Here is a 6,000-nt window from a genome sequence, read left to right as displayed (position 1 = left end):
TTGAGATGTGGTCTGGTGGGATCGGGTGGCCGTCCGAAAGTCGTTTGGTTTATTTCTTATATACTATGTATACGAGTATGGACATTACAGGAAATTCTCCAGTCAGTTCTGTTAAGAGTCTCTATCTCTAGTCAACACTTACATTAGAAACCCACTCCCTCCTAGTAACACACTATCCTCTATTTGGGATACATCTTCGGGACGCGGCCTTCTCCGTCGTCTAGTTGGTAACCAGAGTCTCCTGTAGGGAGAGCGGAAATTGTGTGTATAGGCCTATACGGGATTGACAACCCCGCACCCTGACTGCTAGCTACAGTCCACGACCTACCAAGCCGAGGGGTGACAAATTTCACATTATATAGATGCTTGTAGGGCGTCTAGAACTCTAGTCAGTATGGTTACGAGTATCCTGGGTTGCCTTATAATTCATGGCTTTAAGGTAACGGTATTTCGTCAGCAATTAACATTGTATGCTGATGTCACCTTTTTCAGAGTCACACTGTTTGACCTTGCTAGATGTGTCTTTCATGTGATACTGTCTGCGGTCTGTAGTCTCTGTTTTGACCTTGCGAGATGTACCTTTCATTTGGTATCGTCTGTGGTCTGTCTTCACTGTTTTGACCTTGCGAGATGTACCTTTCATTTGGTAACGTCTGTGGTCTGTCTTCACTGTTTTGACCTTGCGAGATGTACCTTTCATTTGGTATCGTCTGTGGTCTGTCTTCACTGTTTTGACCTTGCGAGATGTACCTTTCATTTGATATCGTCTGCGGTCTGTCTTCACTGTTATGACCTTGCAAGTTGGACCTTTCATTTGGTATCGTCTTCGGTCTGCGTTCACTGTTTTAGACCTTACCAGCTGTACCTTTCATTTGGTACCCTCTGGGGTCTGTGTCTCCACTTGATAGACTGACCCGGGCGTGTCGTTTGTTTGATACTTTCCTGGAGTCTATGGTTCTTTGCCTTAGTCAACAGTCCTCACTGCTGAGGCATATGATATTCCCTGATGTCGTTGCTTTCCTCAATAATCAAATTTAGTATTTTGATAATGATAGCAATTTAGGGAAAACTACTTTTTACCTTACATCACTGACCAGTCTTGGTAGAAGGCTGCTTTTATTAAAGAAAATATGGGATTTTCTGGAAAGGACTGTAATACACTGAAATCTCTTAAACTATCACTTTATTAAGTTATTTGAATGAAATGTCACTAAATGCTTATGAACTCACCTGCATTTGTAAAAATGCTGATACTCGCTTTTCAAATAACTTGTATTCTTAGGTTAGCATTAGACAGGTACATCCCCGGAGCTGTTGATGAAGATAGCTTAGTACCACGCTGTATTTATTCTATTACTTGTATTACTTTAAATTGTTGTAATGTAACCTTGTAAAACTATTACTATTAATGCAATATTTTGTTGTACTTTGATTACTATAACGCATGTGTTGTGATACTTGACATGACGTCATTCACCCCAGAATGTTTCCGCCATTTCGGTTTTGGGGTGTGACAGATTGGTATCAAAGCATTGTTTATAGTGAGCTAAGTATATCAATTCATAAAAGATATACAGCCTATAAATGCAATGGGATAAAACACTCTGAACAATAAATTATACTTTAAAATATAACCATATTTTATCAAAGTATAATAACATCCAGAATCTAAGCACTCGAACACAAGTATCATAAGAAGAACAAGAATAAAAGTCTTCGGATGTTGAGCACTACAGACAAATCTGGGCAGTTATGTAATCGTATGCTGGAATAAATGTAACCCGATCAACTACCTTTATTCGAGATGCGATGAACGTGTGCTCGGGAGTGATTGTGGTGTGCAACAGGTCTGAAACTTACCAACTAGGATTTGCTAGAGCCACACATAAAGTTAAAATACTATAGGAATATTTTAGAGCGCTAAAAGATTCACACTAATCCCAGAATGACATTCAGAAGATAAGAAAACAAACAAGAATTAAAATACCATAGGGGTATTTTAAGAATCATAAACTACCTTGCGTGAATAACTAAAAGGATCTCTATTGATATACCTACATCTACAGAGGGTATACTCCCAAGGTTATATATAATAAGGACCCCATAGGCTAAGAATGTGTGGTTTCGCTCTATTTCCTTTTCCTCATTGGGATGTGGTTCTAGAGTAGTATCACATATTCGAAGGCCTATCGGATCTAAGCTATATATGATTTGTATACCCTGTGTAATCGTAGCAGGACTCGATATGGATCATCCAGCGAAATGTTAATAATCTGTTAGGATTCTTTAGACATTTCCATTCTCGCACGAACCCTGTAGAAAACCCTACCCACTTCAGTGCATAACAGAAGAGTTGATTCCGACCCCAAAGAGGTTCATTTAGAAGATTTCCTGTTCGGAAATAAATGAACTGGGTCGAGACTATTGAATGCACCAAGTGCCCATATTCTTTTAGGGACATCGGTGGGGAATTCGCCTAAACTTCTGAGATTCCCAGTCATCCATCATGAAGTGATGACACCTATAGTTGGAATTAGAAGAAAGGCGGAGTAGAAATTTAATATGTCCATACGATAAGAGAACCCTAGGAAACTACCCGAAGGAAACCAACGCCGATTCCAGTCAAAGATACGAGGCAGACCGAGGGAGCCAGTACGTGGAACCCGAAAAGTGTCTTTTCCTCGTGTTCGTCACGCTAATACATCTATAAAATAATGCAATTTAGTGAGTTAGTGGTTACACTGCTCACGCTACGCGTTAGGTAAATCGCCTTGTGCCCGTTTCCAGTAGTACACTTAGAGTGGATCCCCACGCCTCAGTGAGGTTGTTTAGCCATAAGCCCTCATGAGCCTCTCTTTCCGCAGCTTCGTGCCGAACTGTTCTCAAATCTCTCCAGGCCGGAGAGTGAAACCTTCCTCAATATAAAGGTAACTTAGTAGGAACGACCCGCATCTTATGGCCTTTTTCTGATATTCATACACTCGCTTTTATTACCAGGACTGCATCATAGGGATGTAGGTCGACGTTCAAACAACCAATACTTGAGTCACGGGAAAAATTTATGCCTAATGCGATCGGGATAGAAATGTCCAGGGTCAACCATCGTCTCTCATTGCCTTGTATTCCTTTTCGTGTAGTAAAACCATGCCACCGAAGAAGCGTAACCAATCCACAAGCAAGAAACCTACTCTCTTATTCGATGAAGCTACGTTCCAAGCTGCAGTCTCCGCAGCCGTAGCAGCTGTCATGGCTCACCTAAATGCTAACAACGCCAATGTTAGCAAGGTGCCCGTTGGAAATTCCAATCCTGAAAATGGACAACATCAACCCACACTTCCATACTCAGTCACCCAAGAACCTCAACCGAACCCACTAAAGAGAAAACTCAAGATAGAGGAGGGAAGTACCTCAGCTCAGGGACCTTCCGAAGGCCAACGAGCTGAGGCAGTCTGTACCCCTGTCAACCCTTCCCTCCCGACTCCAAGAAGACCGTATCTAGGAGACCTTCCTCACTGCAGCAAGTGCAGCTACCATCATCATGGTGCTTGTCGGGAACTCTATTGTGCTAGGTGCCACATGAAGGGGCATACTGCTCGTGTATGCAGGACTCCGATGGAACGTATTGCATCAATCGCCAATGCAGCGGCCACACAGGTTTGCTGCCTATGTGGCGAGTTTGGACACTTCAAGAAGGACTGCCCAACCGAAAGGAAAGACAAAGACACAGAAGGAGCCTGACACTACTGCTTAGGGAGAAACGTCAAGGAACTCGGTAGATTTTTGGTACGACTCTCGATCTCAGATAACTAAGCTAAGAACAATAAAAGACAAATTCAAATGCAAATTCTTTCCAGCAAGGCGAAAGTCGCAGCACTGTTATACATGACTAGTATATGTGAGGCGATTATAGAAATGCCTCGTGAGAATCCGTTCATGAAAAGATACTCTATTCGGAAACACTTAGAACTCTCTATAGTTCCGCGTCGACTATACCGGTCCAAGTATCCGCGGTAGTGATACGTAGGATGGAACCCGAGACGCCTAGAACTAGTGTGCCTGTTCGGCACATGACTCTATCGATCTTCACTTTACATCATGTCGGAGTGTGCCAACTTCGATGACTCTATTGATCATTGTTTGATTTCGTGCAACCGTGTGTAAATCCTTAAGTGCTGTGTAAAAAGAACTTTCTCCATAGCCATATCGGCAAATAAAGGCTCTTCCGAACCTGAACCTAACACAAATAAACCAACCTAATACGATCTGTCAATCGTCCCTCTTATCTCAAACCTTTCGAAGTACCCAAGGGAAGGTACCATACACTGTTGACCGACCCCTCGTAGTCAGATGAACACTGAAGCGAAACACACTACAAGATACTCCAGAAGACAATAACCAACCGAAGCATACTCCGTAGATTCCCTCGGAAAACCCTTCGCACCTCGCACATCAGGTTCGTGAACCCAAAAGATAGAACTCATGAGACTGACCGCTATAATCAGGTATATGCATAAGGGCAGCAGATAATTGAGATCAAAAAGATTAAAGGTGTGTGTTTCCTCCCTATTCCCTGTTCCTCGTTGGGTTATGGGTTTGGGGTGGAGTCGCACAGCTGAACGTCCCGCCGACCTCAATTGTACACTGCTCACATACACCCGGTATTTGTGGTTGGGCTAGGCATGAGCCCTACCACGAACCTCTTAGCAAAACACTTTCACCATATTCCATAACATAGGAGCCGGAGTCAAGAAAATCACTACGAGTTGAACTGTTAAAGTTCCGGGTAAGAAGACTCTATACTCACTAGATTCGAGCTAGACCAAGAAAACCCAGAACCTTCGGAAGAGTAGTGGCAGTAGATGCTCTAACTACTCAGGCACTTTACCCACCCTGTTACCGACAGGTAGTGCCTATCATCCTCCACTCTTGCATGGAGGAAACCGTCGTCACCCGGTAGACGATAAAATACATTCTCCGAAGAGGACACTAGGGTACCGAGAACCACAGAATAACCTTCGCAGCCAAGAATACTTGGTAAAGTGCGAACATAGTTGCGTTAAATCTCATGACCCGGATCCCGAAGAGATCATAGGCTTGACACCAGTCCTGGTGTTAGTCGAAGGGTTATGCAGGAACATACACCTTCCACTCTAGGATAAACCATAATCTTAGAGATTCCTTGGATTATTAGGTGCTCCACGAATACTATTTCACGCAGAGATAGTAGAACCACCTCCCGAGATAGTCCAACATTCATATAGTGAAACCCTATCTCCCCGACCCTCAGGGTTTCCGCATCTCAAGCGTCGTTAGTGCAGGACCATTTTGCACGAGTTTGGGATAGACGCTCTATAGCAAACCGATGACCATAGTCGCACGATCCACACGGAAATCTAGAAAGTCTCTATCAGCCAGTTGACAGAAAACACGAAACCGAAGACCACCCGAGCTTCCTAAGGACTAACCTAAAGGACTACACATCCAGTACAAGTGAGAACGTTAGGAACTTCGGAATGGCGATCACGCCAATGTTGTTCTTGCCATAGAAGTACACTATATTCTAAGTACTAAAAGGCTCTACCCTTCTGAGAGCCTAGGACCATCGGAGAATCCTCGGAGACTTGGTCCAACCCTTTTCGGGCCGCTACTACCTTCGGATATACCACATGATTCACACCCGGACGACCCATTTCTTATACTTGACTTGACAGGTGATTTCCCAACAACACTCTTCATGCCTCAATCATCTTGATAGAATCCATCGAGAACCCTAACCTTGTAGATACACCAGTTGGAAACCCACTAGCTACACGAGACAAAATCCGCATCCCGTACGTGAAGGTCTGTTGGAATGACAAACACAGACCAGAGATCACTTGGGAATGCGAGGACAACCACATAGGAAGTACTCTCTTACCTCTACTTGGCCATTCATACCTACTTCCTTGCCTAAAATTGAATTTCGGGACAAAATTCCCTCTAACGGGGGGATGATGTGAC

The sequence above is a fragment of the Lactuca saligna genome, chromosome 2 (assembly GCF_052625555.1).
Source record: "Lactuca saligna cultivar CGN05327 chromosome 2, ASM5262555v1, whole genome shotgun sequence".
Lineage (NCBI taxonomy): Eukaryota > Viridiplantae > Streptophyta > Magnoliopsida > Asterales > Asteraceae > Lactuca > Lactuca saligna.
This window is presented reverse-complemented; position numbering follows the sequence as displayed.